General features: G+C 47.5%; 1 long non-coding RNA gene across 1 annotated transcript; it reads right to left on the reverse strand.

Moving 5' to 3' along the window:
- Positions 1 to 251: 251 nt before the first annotated feature.
- On the reverse strand, positions 252 to 11,361 carry LOC132320794 (uncharacterized). Its single transcript, XR_009484594.1, has 3 exons — positions 11,321 to 11,361; positions 7,682 to 7,743; positions 252 to 324 (listed from the first exon to the last, which is right to left on the reverse strand). It is a non-coding gene; the product is annotated as an uncharacterized LOC132320794 (long non-coding RNA).
- Positions 11,362 to 14,181: the final 2,820 nt, after the last annotated feature.

Below are 14,181 nucleotides of genomic sequence, written 5' to 3' on the forward strand. Positions count from 1 at the left end.
TTTACTTACAGCACAAACCAGGCAAGAAAATCTCAAGCCATTTGCTGTCTCCAGGATCCCAAGACTCAACCCCCCCATACACAAGTTTCCTTCCTGCCTCTTAATATTTTTGACATTTTAGGACCATCTCTGAAGACATCCCCTCTCCCAAACATAGGCTCCCATGAATGAGGTCTCTCATCTGAGCTGAGATTCAGCCTTCCCCCACCACCCACACCACCAGCACCCACCATCGCGGTTTTCCTCGTCTCCCACCTCGGTCACTGCAGCCTCTTCCCTCCTCACAGTTAGTCTGACTTGCTTCCACTCCAGTCAGCACCACAACTGAAATAATAAATTAAAAAAATTAACATCGCTCTATTCCTGTGTTTTTCTTCTTCAACTCATAGCAGTAAACATCTCCCACTGTTGACTTTGACATACATTTACTTGCACTTTGACTTTACTCTGCATATAAGCAGGGCTCAGGCTCTCAACCCCAGCAGCCCACATGTGCCATTTCCCAGTCAAGCTCCTGTCATTCTTTCCTGTGCCGGAAAGGGCTGAAGAGGAGCTCCCTCCAAACGCTCCCACAGCACCAATGCCCAGGGGCACCGCGGCCACCACATGCTGCCTATGGCCACATCAAGTGGAGGGGACCGACAGGAGACATGATGTCCACACCTACACAAACTGGGGTGTGTGGTGCTTCCAGAGGAAGGATGGGACCTCTAGCTACTGCCACATCCCCCTCATCCTCTTCTCCTCTTCCACATTCCTCCCGTGAGCACCTTGCCCTCTCTGCACTGCCCAAGCACGTGAACGTGACTACTCCTTAGCTCCTGACAACTTGACTTCAGCTCCTGCTCCGACTCCAGCAGGGACACAGGCGGTCCAGCCAGGCATTAAATGAAACCCCTGGCTGTTTCGGAGGGTGTGTTGCTGTTGTGATACCCCCCGCGCAACCCGCCTGAGTATTTTAGGATATCACAGCTGTGAATGATGGACTTGTGTAGGCTGACGTCTGGCACCTTTCTGTGCTTCAGGCCAAAGAAAAGGGGGGAGGGAGAGAGAGAAGTGACACTTTCCCCCTCCGCTTCATGAAAGCAAAATCTGTTGGAGGCAGGCGGGGAGAAACAGACTGGGCACTAAGCCCCTTATTAATTAATGCATGTTTTGAAAAAAGAAATTCAACTGTGCACTCATTTCTGCTGGTGTCTAGGAGCTTTTGAGACCTTAATAATTCATGTTTATGCAAGCTGCTTATAATGTTAAGCAGTTGTTTTGTGTAGATTTTGTCCATTGCATTTAACTGAGATGAATATATCTAGCTGTGAAATGAGGTTGGCTGTAATACTCAAAGGGAAGCGTTAAAAAAAAATCAGTGTTTTTATAAGGACAAGCAAAATTCACAGCTTTGTCTGAAATAATTTTCCATCCATTACTGATACACACAATGTAAGAAACGGAAAAATACTTTTTTTTTTCCCCCAGATTCATCCTTTCCCTTTCCTTTTCATGTTTTGGCAGCATTTCCAATACCATAAACTTTCATTGTTTCTCAAGCACGTAATCAGTGTCTCCTGCCTCTTCTGCTTTTCTTCATAGCAACAGGCGAGTAAGGGGGGGATTACAAATGCCAAAGTGATCAGGAAAACTAAGGGGCAGGTAGAGGTCCTGAGACCACCTTTAAACTCATATTTTGGATAGCAGTTTGGGCTCCTGCAGTGCACAGCACTACGTAGCAGGAGGACTGCTAGCAGAAGGAGAGGGTTCATTCTTTCAGGCTTGTGCCCATCACCTGTGGACACACAAGTCCTCTAGGACATCACTTCAGATGGTGGCCTGGACTAAGCAGCAGCTTATACCTGACCCACCAGGTAGCCAGAAGAAAGCATGCCAGCAGCCAGAACAAGCAACTGCTTATTGTTCTGAATGCTTTTATAAGCCTTTCCTGACACACCAGATCAGACCAGCCCTACACATTCTTCATTGAAACAACCAGGTCTCAGAAAAAACCTACATTCACTTTGTGTCAACACAAGCTAGACCACTTTTCTCACCCTCGCTTCAAAATTCGGCCAGATTTAAGGGGAACTGAGAACCTGCTCTTTCCTGGGAAGCTTCGGGAAGGAAACAGGGACGCCGTTGTGAAGGGTCACCTCTCCCAAATGCTGCCAAGCTTGTGCACATCCCTGCCAGTCCATGTATAAACTGGAAGCTCTTCCATAAAGACTCTTAGTTGTTTTTTAACCTGATTCCATTTAAACAAGTTCTTATTTAAGAAAAAAACAGTGCCTCACTTCAACTGGAATTGCAGCTTGCCCCTCAATATAAACTGCCAAATACAGGTTGCAGCTGCACCTCCCAGTAAACAGAAAGTTTTCGTCTGCGGCAGAGGAAGAGCAAACCACTGCTGCAGTGCCAGCAGCTTCATAAAATAAATAGAAGTGGGAGCGGAAAGAAAAAGATGACTGTAAAAGCCATGGGTTTTTGTTCCAGGTTGGCTCTGGCTTGAGCAGAAATGGGCCCCAATGGATTATATTTTTCCACAAATAAGGGATGTTGACACTTAACGCAACCTACACAAGCGTTGTCACTCATGGTTTACACAATGGCCTTGACGTACCAACCACTTTCTGTGGTCCATGCAGCCAGGCAAACTCCAGGTTATTGCAGACCAAAATGAAAGCAGGTGTTTTTAATGCAAATATTAGGTCTTCCATAGAAAAGCTCGAGTTCAGTTTTGACAGACTAAGAGTCTTTTCTGTTGTGTTTCCAGCCTTCATCAAGTTAAAGTTTCAACTAACCATTAAAAAATAATAAAGTAATTGGTCTTAGCAGCTTACAGTAGTTTTTAGAACAAGCTGCAGCCCCCCCCCTCCCTCCCACCCCCAATGGATCCAGGCATAGCCCTGTGAGTACAAACCTGTGGTGGTATCATTGCCGACAGCTAAAATTATGTCCACTATCTTGACCTTCAAAGAGTATATAAAGTTCAAAAAGTCTCCTAACTCTTTGTGTATTTCTTTGTGTGCTTACAAGATCCAAACTAATATTTTTACTCACTCTACATTAGGTATCTAAGTCAGTTGGCATCTAATCCGAGCTCCATCTGATTTAAGGCCATCCCTACCCCGAGGTAGGATTATCCCCACTGAACATTGAGGAGAGACGTTGAAAGAAGATGCCACGTCGTACCTTCCAACGAGTAATGCTTCCTGCATCCCATCAGTGATTATCTCTAAGCTCTATCATCCCATCTATGGTAGGTATTAAAAGGCTACAGATAGAATCGTTAATCACAAAGCAGGCTGTTTCAAGGCAAGACTTCCTACTCACAGACTCATTTTTCCAAAGTCTCTGTACACACCAAAAAGCTGCTATCATATTAGAGGACCAGTCCAAACAAGAAATATCAACTCTAAAGAGTTTCCACACGTTTCTTAAGCTGAGCTACCATCTTTGATGCTTGCCCACATCCACGAAAAAAACATGTAGGAGATATGGGGCTTAGGACTAACAAATAAACTTCAAAAAATCGTTAACTTGGAAAAATTGCAACTGTGATAGCTAAACCTTTCCCTACCTCACACCCTCAGATGCACATTACAAGACGGCAGTTGTCGCCTCTTTGGCAGCGTACAACTGGCGATTTCACATCCATCAGGCTGGAGCACTCAAGCTGCATCCATGCTGCCGGGAGCACCACAGTCAGCCAGCCATACAGCTCTGACAATGAATGCTCTTTCCTTCAGTCATAACTACAGGCCATTACCTTTCACTTAGAATACATTTAAAAGTAAATAAATGTAGGAAGTACGAAACAATTTAGTGGAATGTTCTCCAGACAAATACTAATATCTCATCCCTGAGAATCAAAATTAATTGGATGAGGAAGAACATTTTAATTGATATATCTCTATACTGTAAAATGGCATTTGAGTGACAGGCAATTACACACCAAGCCATTTCTATTACATAGTATATAGTGGAACAGATAAGGCAGGAAGGAGAAAAAAACAAGCCTAAATGCACCAAGAAATAAAATTTGTGTGCACTGCCTTTATGATCAATACAAACATAACCACAAACATTTGCATTAGAATAGTGCAGTAAATAACCACCCCACAGCTGAGACATTTACAGCCGCATTAGTAAATACACTTTCACTTCTCACAAAAAGGATGGCAGTTTATTAAATCACCCAAACAAGACATCTTGCAATCAACAGTCGTGCTTTAATTAGGAAGGATCCTTCTGAAAGAAAAGCAGAGGGCTAGGTGACCCAGCAGGTCCTTTACATCCTAGCTATCCAGGAGCTGTGATTCACCACACTTAAGACTACTCACTGTATAGAGGTTTAAATCCTTTGATGAGCATGTGGACGTGGACTGAAAGGCAAGGCTGCGGGCCAAGGCAAGCCCATCACACCCAGCTCCCCACAGCCCCGCACGTGACCACAGCCACAGCACACCAGCTGGCATAGCAGTACACTTTGGAGCGGTGCCACCCATTTGTTTGTTGCATTTATTTATTTCCAGCTGAGCTACGGGACAGTTTTCCCATCTAGAAATGCTTGTAGTTTTATTCAGAGGAGAAAGAGGAGGATGTCTGTTACTCCATACAAGAGGCGAGATGGATTGCTGCTGGAATAGGACATGCCACATCTCATCCCACAGCCCCAGCCCCATCATACCAGCAAAGACATCTCCCTGCTGAGCTCCTCATCCCAAGAAGTGGAGGACCCAGAGGTATGAAGGTTGCTCAGTGGTACGGGTGAGATGCTTTGCTTTTCTGCTGCAAAGACTAGAAGACTAAGGGGTAGGCAAGATGATTAAAGAAGGGTAATAAAATCTATGCTGCTGGGAGCCTGGAAGGCAAACTGGAAGCTAGGCTGAAGTCATCCCACCCATATGTTTGTATTCCCAGGTAGACATGGTGAGCATCTTCCTAGCAGAAACACCTGTGAGGAGGGCTTGAAAGCTGGAAACTGGCACTGCAGATTTGGGATATGGATGACCATGAGATAGGTAGTCATCACTCATGAAAGCCACAAGTCCTTCAAACCCAGGCACACTGGGAAAACAGGTACGAGAGTAAGACCAGGATTAATATTTTAAAGATGAACAGCTGGTTAATGTTTCATGTTTAATACCTGTCCCACTTGTCATGTGACATCCTTCATGATGGGAACTGAGTTCAGATGAGACGAGGACTTCAGTCTTTAATATGAGGTCAGCTGCCATCAGAGCTCCTGCCAGCGCCGATTAAAGCTGATGGGCTGACAGCGGGCACTACAACGAGCAGAGGTGGCTGCCACAGATCCCCTCCACCCTCCTCCACAAGCGCAGGGGACACCATGGAGCTGCTGAGGCTGCACCATTTGCATCAGAGCATTAGGGTTGCATTAAGTAAGCAAAGGCTTTGGGGTTTGTGTTTTGGTACAGACTTTGAACAGAAGCTCTCCCCAAACTCATACCATTTTGAAGTCTCTTTTTGATCTTTGATTGTATTAAGAAATACATAAATATCCCAACAGATCTTGGTCATCGCAAGACCAGCACAACCAGTAAAATACACAGCTCAGTATTAAAGCTAGACTTGCCCCACACTGGTGGACAATTGCTTTTGCTGTGGGAGCAGAGAGAGAAGCAGCAGTCAGTGTGTTAACCCCTTCCTTCGGTCAGATCACGATTACTGATTTACACAACTGTTAAATTTGCACACGGCTGGAAGCGTGGAAGAACCCTGCTCCAGCAGGGAACAGGCTGTCTTTTATCTGTCTGGGAAGATGAGAGCATTGCTAAACTTACAGACAACTTGCAATAGGTTGGTGACACTGGTAAGGTGATTATCTAGTGAAGTCCAAAGTATTTACAGAAGACCAAGCAGCTGGGCTGCTCTCGTGCAGATGTGTAACACCCAGAAGGCAATGGCAGGATGTTTTCCTTGGAATGCAACAGCGAACAGAGTGGGTTCGGTACCTGTTTTAATAGGTCCTACCTCTGTCAAACTTCTGGGCAAAGCCTGTTTGTCTGAGACTTTGCAAAGAGTGAAGTGAGCATCAAAGCTCTCCCCTGTTTAGTAGGTCAGGAAGGCTTTGGGGCTGTCGCAGTGTCAGCTCACATGTATTCTGCAAAGTGCGCTTCAATTTTTCATTGTAACAGCACCTATAGACTTCGACTGAAATAAATAATGAACCAATTTGTATCGTGAATCTAAGAATCACTGTCTTCTGTTCCCCATCACAGGGAGGATTTTCTTCCCAGTGACAAGTGTTAATGCACTTATGCCCTAGATTCCCACAGTGGATGTCACTATTGAAGTGTCAGGAAGGAAGGTTAGAACTGCTTTTTCAGACTGCTCCCGTCAGCCTCAGCAGTCTGTTTTGGATGAAAACATCCCGGCAGAACACAAGCTGAAAGAAGGCCGGATTTTAAACAGCACAGCAAAAGTCTTTGTATATGATTAAAATGTAACATTGAATAGGTCTTTTTCCCAGTCTGAAACAGGGATGATGGCTCCGCTCTGTGAAATTACAGGGGTTTTTTGCAGAATGGCGGAAGTTTCACAAGTCTTTGATGTAGCTAGACACCATTTTCTACACTTTTCTCATTTCTCAACGCTGTTCTTTCTGGTAACTACCCAGCACAAATCCTGACAGGTACTGCTCCATTTCTGAGAGCTGGCAGAGGACAGACAGCCGTTCACTGTAGTGGGACTCCAAAGCGGTGCCTACCTTCACTTCTCAGCGGCAGAAATGGCCAAAACCAAAATCCAGACGCTCTGTTTCCTTTAAACCATTCTGACTGTGTGAATCATGATGATTTTAATAAGCACAGTTATTTGGGGAAAAAAAAAATCAATTACCAAAAGCAGCCTTACTGTAATTTCAAAGTTTTGCCAAATTAGTTTCATACAATTCCATTTCAAGAGGAATTTAGATTAAGCGCACACAACAAATGCTGTAACCCACCCAGGTACTAATCCCCTTCGCAAACTGTCTAACACTGCAGAGAAAGTTAATAAAATGCTGGCCAAATCCAACAGTAATGAAATTAAAGCACAACTGGCATGGCTTACTGCAATGCTCTGGCAGCACCTTTGGGAGACTGCACCAAAGAGGAGCGGTTGCAATTAGGCAGGTATAACAGGAGAAGTATTAGATCGTGGAATTAGAGCTGCTCCCATCTCCCTTGCAAAGCTTTACAGTGTCAAAGCAAGGCAGCAATATCAGTGTACTGACACTAGCTTAGGAGCCCTTCTGAAACAGAAAAGGATAACTATTTTATCCCAGAGAGTAACCACAAATTAATTTTATTCACCTGAACCACCTTTGTCATTGCTGGAAGCTGCTGCTGAAGGACCACAGACTCTGCCCTAGATGACACCACATCGCATGCAAATCTCTGGCTCAGTACAGTAGTAACTGCATGAGATATAATGTCTTGTGACATGGCGAAGGTCAGATTAGACTGTTTGACCTTCAGGCTAAATTTATCAATTTAGTGAAATATATTAATATTACAGTTTTTAATTAAGACAACATAATACAAAGAGCAATACTGCTTGGTCCATTGCAGATCTGTATTAAAATACAATATTCATGTAATCACTTTTGTATATGATCTAGTTAAAATTAGCCAGGAGAGCTGTTACTGTAGCGCATGGGTAATACGAGTGGAAAGCTGAGACTCACCAAAGCGAAGCCACTGCACTTCATCGCAACCCCAGCAGCCTCAGCAGGGCCAGGCACGTCAGCTGGGAATAATGAAAGAGGGAACGCTTAAGGATCATACATAGCACAACCCACAGACCTTAAGGAACAAAATGCAGTTCATTATAATGGTATTGTTTCGACAGAAACAAAGCCCGAATTACTCATTCGCTGCTGTTATTTTCGCTCCATCAGCAATCGGGTACGTCTGAGTCGGTGCTGGACGCACTGCCCAGCACGGCGTAAGGCAGCACCAGGCTTTCCCCGGCTCTATATAAAAGCCAGCTGTCACATGGACAAGGGGGCCAAATTCAGAAAAATACTCTTTTCTACTCTCTCTCCTCATACATTAATCTACGTGCTTATTCCTGTTTACATTATGAGACGTATGCCATAAAAGAGCTTACAGGATGTGTATTGCAGCCAAGTTAATATTGCTGTTGGAGCCTCAGCCTCTGCATTTCCTGACTTAACGTTGCCCAGTTAAAACTTTTTTTTTAATTCTGCGCTTGTCTAATGGAGTTTATTAGTGGTTTGAACCCATTTAAGGTAAGAATGCTCCGTAGAGTGCCTATTAACTTCTGCAGGAACCTAGCAAAAGAACAAGCCCTATACTGAAGAGAGTAACAACATTCAGAAATGTTATTTACTATAGAAATGTGTACAAACATAGGAAAGAAAGGTACTTTCAGTAATAACAATTTAGAAAACAATTTAAAAATGTGCCTGCACTGTAAGACCTTTTCTTATATTACTCGGATAAAATCCACACCTTTTCACTTACGGTAACTCAACTGACCTTTCAAGAGACAAAGTGTGCTGCGTACAAGAACTATAGTTAAAACAGTAACCAAAAAACCAAGTTATTTTTTCACAGATGTCATGACTTGGATTTTAAAGGCAGGAAGTGGAGGAGAGTTTTACTTAACTTGAACAAAACATTTCACAAGGCTTGTGCAGATGAGCTAAGGCAGATGGACCTTACATGAAAGCCTCTTCCTACCTCCCAGCACACACTGTGCACTCTTGCACCCAGCCGGACTCCTGCCCTGAGCTGTTTCTTTATCCCATAAAGCTACTGAAAAACTAGCAAGACACCCACGGCAATATCATGAAGACATGCAACACCTGTTAAATTTGGCCCTGACAACACAGAGGCTTGATGTCACCAGCACTGCCAAACAAGCCCTGCAGTAGATACCTGCCACGCGAGATGTCTGCAGCTCTCTGGATTCCTAGAAAAGCCTTTACAACGTCACTCGGACTTTGACCTTCTCTCCCTCGTTCATCTCAACTGAGAGAACCAGTCTTGATTTCTGCCCTGGGACTCCTGTGCACCCCTGACTGGACTCAGCCCTGCTGTGCCCCTGGCAGAGCTGCTGGCGGCTGCCTTTGCCGGCTCAGGAGCTGGTGAACCAGCCTAAATATCTACTCACATGTCAAGGTTTTTAGACTAGCAATCCCCTGTCAACATCGTAAAGGGCACACAAAAAAAGACCTCATGTCATGAAAATTGAAAGACTTTTAGCTCTTCTTTTGAATAAAAAGAAAAAAAAAATCACATCCTGCTTCTATAAAATATTCTTAGTTTTATAAAAGTGAAAAAATAGGTTTCCTCCAGGCTAAGTGCTGAATAATTTTAAAGAAAAAAGACTTCAAAGACACATTTTACACTATATTTGCATTCAGGTGTTTTGTTTTTCAGAAAATTATTACCTCAGTAATACTGCAGGCTATTCTTCCATGCACTGTGAGCTTTGGCTACCCAGAAGACAATTTGTCCAGTGCAAGACCCATGCAAGACAGAGAGAAGCCACTCTACAAATGACAAAGTTTGTGAGTCATCTCGAGGGATTAGCACAATATTTGCAAGGGCGTCCATCCTGGACATGAAAGTGAGCATTGCAGAGGCTGTACAGACATCGCAGTTTGCCTTAAAACGAAGGCAGAGGAACTTAAGACAAAAGTGGTTTAGCACTCTGACTAGATCTGCTCGCAGCCGTTCCTGCTGCCCCTTTGCCAGGAGCAAAATGAAGCCCAAGCCCTTGCAGGTTCCAGTAAAATTGGGAGGCTAATGCCTGGACACTGGGTCAGTGCTTGAACCCGCTGCCACTGCGTTGGCCAGAGCGCACCTACCCCTCGTGTGAATCCCCTCCCCAACTGCTGCAGCCCCCAGGGACGAGGGAGCGAAGGAGGCTTGGGGACGCCTCCTCTTGCATCACCTCACCAGGCTCTCTCCAGACAGAAGCCGAGAAGATCTGACAGCCCGCTGAGAGAAATTCACGACTGTTGCAGTTCATGAAAAGGCTACGGAGGGAAAGCACCAAGGTTAACGGGATGGGCTATATTAAGCCCATTTATACCTTTATGGCACCTTCAAAGGGGCATCAGAGCTTTCTGCAGCCAAGTGTAATGGTCAGGTAGTTACAAACTGAGACAGGTTTAAGAGAGTACCCCAGCCCACCCGAAGGAGAGGCAGCACAGTTAACTTCGGAGTTTGAGGTCAGCTCTTGACGTTTTCCTCTTATGTATCTCACCCACAACCGCTCCCGGGCTTACAACGCTGCATATATCAATCACAGCCTGCTTTGTGCGGACAAGAGCATTTAATGACACAGAGATCTACTTTCTGATGATTAGGGGGGAAAAAATCAGCCAGATGTTTCATGCTGTCTGATTTTATTAGACTGCTGTATACAGGGAAGGGGGGGGAGTGGTTTATGTGACTACCACCCCCCTTGCTTATATCCCCCGGGCCCGGCCGCACTGCAAGACAGTAACACGCAGTGTCACGACATGACCTAATCCACAGCACCGGGAGATAGCACACAGTGTCACAGCAGGCGGTGGACCTGCGCCTTGCCCTCCATGAAGGCACACCGGGGTCAGCAGAGCATGGTCACAGCAGAGACCCTGCAAGCACCCCCAGACCCGGGGATGCACCCCACTGACCCCCAGGGGAATGAAACCCCACTGACCCTGGGGGGACGGACCCTACTGGCACCTGCCCCATTGACCTACAAAGGGATGCACCCCACTGGCCCCTGGGCATGGAGTCCTGCTGGTCCCTGGGGGATGCAGGGATGCACCCCTAGGGATGGAGTCCCCAGGGTGATGGGGTACACATTCCACCGATCCCCTGCAGGGCGGATGCACCCCTCTGGTCCCCTGAGGATGGAGCCGCAAGGGTCATGGTGGAGGCACCCCGCCGACCCCCAGGGGGGAGATGAATGCCCCAGCCACATGGCGGGGGGATGCACCCTGCCGACCCCAGGAGATGGAGCCCCCAGGGTAATGGGGGAGGCACCCACCGACCCCCGGGAGATGGAGCCTCGCCGGCACCGGCGTGGGGGCTGCACCTCTCCGACCGCCGGGGAATGAAGCCTCCCGGTGCCGGTGCCGGGGGCGATGGGTCCCACCGACCGCCGCGGGATGGAGTCCCCTCGGCCCGCTGCGGCAGCGCGGCGGGGGGGGGCGCAGAGCCCGGCCCAGCCCCGCCGCCCCCGGCCGGCGGCGGCCGGCCCCGTCCCCGCGGGAGCGAAGCCGCCACCGGGGCAGGCGCCGGCCGCCCGCCGCCCCCACGGCCCGCAGCCCCGCGCCGCCGCCGCGCTCCACACTCACCTCAGCGGCGACGGGGGGGACCCGGCGCCCCGACACCTGCCCGGCGTCCCCGGGGCAGGGCGGCCCCCCGGTCCGGCGCCGCTCCCTCGCCGCCTGCCGCGCCGCCGCGCTGCCCGCCCGGCCCGGCCCGGGGAGCGTCGGGGGCGGCCCCGACGGGGCGGGAGGCGCGGGGAACCCGCGAGGGGCGGCCCGACGGGGCGGGCGGCGCGGAAGCCCTTGGCGGGGCGGCGCCCGGGCGGGGTTCTCCCACCCCCCCCGGGACCCGGCGGGACCCACCGGGCGGCACCGGCAGCGCCCGGTCGCAGCTCGGGCTGCCGGCGAGCCGGGGGAGGCCGGCGGCGGGGGGGCAGTAGCCGGGGCCGGCTGGCGCTCCAGCAGTTGCTTGAAATCTGCGGCCCCCGAGGAGCAGGCGTTGTTCTGTGCAGGTTTTTAGTATTTTTGGGCACGTCGGGATTTTTTTTAAGTCCTTTAAGTGTTTTCCTTGTATGGCTTTTATCTTCTGTTCTCCCTCAGTGCTAGTTCCAAAGAGGATTTAAATGAACGGGGACTTACCCATTTTTTAAAAAAAGAGCTAAAACAATACTTTTCTAATTTAAAAAAGTTCATTTGTTACTAGAAACTTAAGATTATTAAAATGAAAGTACATTCTGAAATGTTTGGGTGCTTTTTCGGGCTCACTTTTCCTACGCACTGCAAAAGGAAATGGTCAGCGGCTCTGTTTTCTTTCAAGCCAGAGTCCCTTCCTGACTCGTGCCCCCGTAGAAGGCTCAGGGAGTGCGTTGCCAGTACTGCTGTTCTAAAATTAAATTAAAAAAAAAAAAAATTCAGATCAACCAAAGTGTCTCTATAGTATTGTCTTTATTAAAGACTCTGTCAGGTAATCACGTTACAATTTGGCCCAGATGCTCTGCCTATCACTCCTTTGAAGATGATTGCTCATGACTGCAACGTCTGGGCTGATAACTAAATCAAACCCAGCATTTAAAGCGGAGGGTTGTCTAGAGGCACTTGTTGCAGTGACAGGCTCGGTGCAAGGTACCAGGCGGTGCCTTAGAACTCTTCAACACACGAAAGATGCTGTTGCTTGAGCTGAACTGCTCTGCAAACACAGAATGCTTCCATGCAAACAAAATAGTACCGCAGAGCGTGCTCTCGACCACCCTCCATGCAGAGCAGGGAGGTTTTCAGTGGTGTTGGCCAGGCCATCGCATGCAATGAGAAAAAAAACCACCACCCCCTTCCATGCTGATGAACTCTGGGATGAGGCACAAAAAATAGGTGTGTTACTCCTGCCAGTGACCTTGTTTCAGTGAGGAAATCCCAGGCACACGGAGCAAGTACTAAGTGCTGGAACTGGTGGCAGAGCAGCTCCCAGCAAGCAACACGCCAAGTTTCCACCAGCGCTGTCGGCAAACACGTGGACACCACACCAGATCGCAGCTAACCAAGCAGTGCTCAGGAGAACCACGTCCCACCGTGTTTTATCCCCTGCATCTTCATGCTGAAGTGCAATCCCATTAGGTGGTTCCCTGCAGGGACAGGGTTAATCCAGCACACGATTCCATGAAATTTCAATGAAAACAGATTTGGGGCTTCTGCCACCACTCGCGACACCATGTGGCTAACGCTGCCCTGTGCCCCTGCCAGTGCCAAGTCACAGGGGATCGAGGCCGCTCCAAAACCACTGCAGTATCAGACTGATTCAGTCTCCATCCATGATTTTTTCACCCTCTTCCCAGGGGCCTGCCTTTGAACAATGCTCTGTTCATTATTTATCTGGCTGAGAACAGCCGTGCTTGCAAATGATTCCTCCATGCTGCCAGGTAGCTCTCTGGAAACGGTGTTGGCTCACAACAGCAAGACGGATGATGGGGTGAAGCAAAAGAAATTCTGCGAATTATTCCCTTTGACTCCCAAGTTCAAAAATGTGGTTATCTCCTGGTAGAACATGAAAAAATCTCCAGAGGTCCCGCAGCACCTCGGGATAGAAGCCCAGAGTGCTGAGCCCTTATTTCAGAGCACGGCTGTCCCCTGTGATCAATTCTGGCAGGAAATAATAGCTGATAGCCACGCAAATGTGACGATTAACTTCAGCAGCAGCAGCATATGAATCAGAATTGCCAAACTATACATGCACTAACTTCCAATTATCCGTTATCTTCATTTTTAAAGGTCCACAGTCCAGCCTATTTGTACGGCTTGCCACTAAGACAAGGGAGCAGATTACGTCTGAACCCTTTCTCATTCAAATCAGAGCAATTCTATTCATTTCAGGGGTTGCACCAATGTAGAAATGGCATGAAAAGGGACTTTGCTTTATCTTTCTTATCCCCCCCACATAACAATATCATTTAAATCTCTCTGAAGTCAGTCATATGCGTTTCCCCCGTTTTCTACATCAGCTGTAAGATAATGTTCTAAAGCGCTGAAGGTTTGGTGCTCCTGCTGCAGAGCGTTTGGCTTCTGGCAGGATTATACCGTGGAAGCAAAGCTGATGCTCGTAAACAATGTCTTTTGCTAACTACTTTCATAGGCAGCTGTTGGCATTCAATTTTGTAATGTAAATTCATCATTGCTTCTATCTTCTGATACCATGCCAAAAAGTAGAAAAGATACTGTCCTATATGTGTGTTGGGTTTATTCTGCAGATCTCTATGGAAAGGTCAACTTTATCTACAACTGGAATCAGTAATTCTGGAGGCTGCCAGCAATATTTTACATTCTCCTCTTATACATCTGAGAATACTATTTTTCTACTGCTCTTCCTGAAGGTTATGCACCTCTTCTGCAATGTGAACATCAAAATCCTAATTACACGTGATTTCATGAGTATGGATCTCCCAACATTCACACACAGGATT

This window comes from Gavia stellata, chromosome Z (genome assembly GCF_030936135.1).
Source record: "Gavia stellata isolate bGavSte3 chromosome Z, bGavSte3.hap2, whole genome shotgun sequence".
In the NCBI taxonomy this organism is placed as follows: Eukaryota; Metazoa; Chordata; class Aves; order Gaviiformes; family Gaviidae; genus Gavia; species Gavia stellata.